This window comes from Haliaeetus leucocephalus, unplaced genomic scaffold (genome assembly GCF_000737465.1).
Source record: "Haliaeetus leucocephalus isolate CR32 unplaced genomic scaffold, Haliaeetus_leucocephalus-4.0 Scaffold566, whole genome shotgun sequence".
Classification (NCBI taxonomy): Eukaryota; Metazoa; Chordata; class Aves; order Accipitriformes; family Accipitridae; genus Haliaeetus; species Haliaeetus leucocephalus.
Window position 1 is genome coordinate 3,476,004 of NW_010973002.1, and position 1,257 is coordinate 3,477,260.

A 1,257-nucleotide genomic window follows, 5' to 3' on the forward strand; every position below is an offset into this window, starting at 1 on the left:
GCGCTTCGGGTAGCCTCGCTGCCAGCTTACCAGAGCGGGAGTCAGTCCCCAGCAGCCTGTGAGTGGGCCGGGCTGGTCGTCGTTGCATTCAAAACAGATAAGTTGTGGTTGCGCTGTTCGTTTCCTGCGGTTCTTGGACTGCCCGTTCCCTGTGGGAGCAGGTCCCGGTGTGCGTGCGAGCGGGCCCGCGGTGTTGCCCTCTCAACCTGACTGGCTGTGTGTGGTGCAAGAAATGGTGGATCCGCAAAAAACAGCGGCGTGGCAAAGCCTGTTACCCCCGTTCGAATTTGGAGGAAATTTGGTTGTAGTGGTACGCACGGGCAGCTCTGTCAGTTTAAATTTTCTAGACTACATGCCCGAATTCTTTGTCAAGTAATACAGAGCACCTGCTAACCGCAAGTCGGTGACAAAAGTGCCAAAGAATTTCTTTACCAGCTGTTCAACAGTTTCATCCTTCAGAGGGATGAGGACGCCCTCGATCTCTATCCTGGGCCTTCCAGCACACCCTCTGGAAGACAGGGAATGTAGAAATATCAAGCTCGTCCATCACAGAGTAAGAAAGCGATCAGAAATAAACGTGGCGCAGGCTGTTTCCAGGCGTTGTACACAGTCAGAACACACAGGTCACAAGTAGATGCATCAGAAAATGACCTTACAAATGCCGACTAAATTGCATTCAGATAAGCAAATGGTAATATCTCACAGTTGACAGCTCAGCCAAATCTCAGTGCCTTCTCCTAGGCAGTGCTGGGGAGCAGGAGGAGCGGGGCTGCCCCAGGAGGGAGCCAGCGGCTGACGTGAGCCCAGCCTGGCAGGGCAGTGCCCACACCGTCAGGGCACCATCCCCCACATCCAAACAGGGCCGGGGTGGTGACAGGACCTGCCGATGGTCCAGTGGTCATCAGATGAGCAGGAGATGGGGCCACCTCCAGCACAGGGCTGGGTCTGGGGCCAGAGCTGAATTCTGGCGGAGCTCTGGCCCCTGGGGAGCGGGCAGGGGTCCTGGGCAAGGGTGGTCTGCCTGCCCATGCACTCAGGGCTCTGAGAGGTGGAGTACGGAGCACCTCCTGAATGAAAGGTTGCATGAAGAATGGGCACATGTATTAGCAAGGCCACTTTTTTTTTTTTTTTTTTTTTTAGTGAGAGGCAGGTGTTTTAAGTCTATGGAAGCTTTTAAACTTTCACTGGATTCCCATCTGTGGCTGTAGGTACAGTGCTTTTGAAAATCTGGCTCTAGGGTGCAAAGAGTGAAAGCTC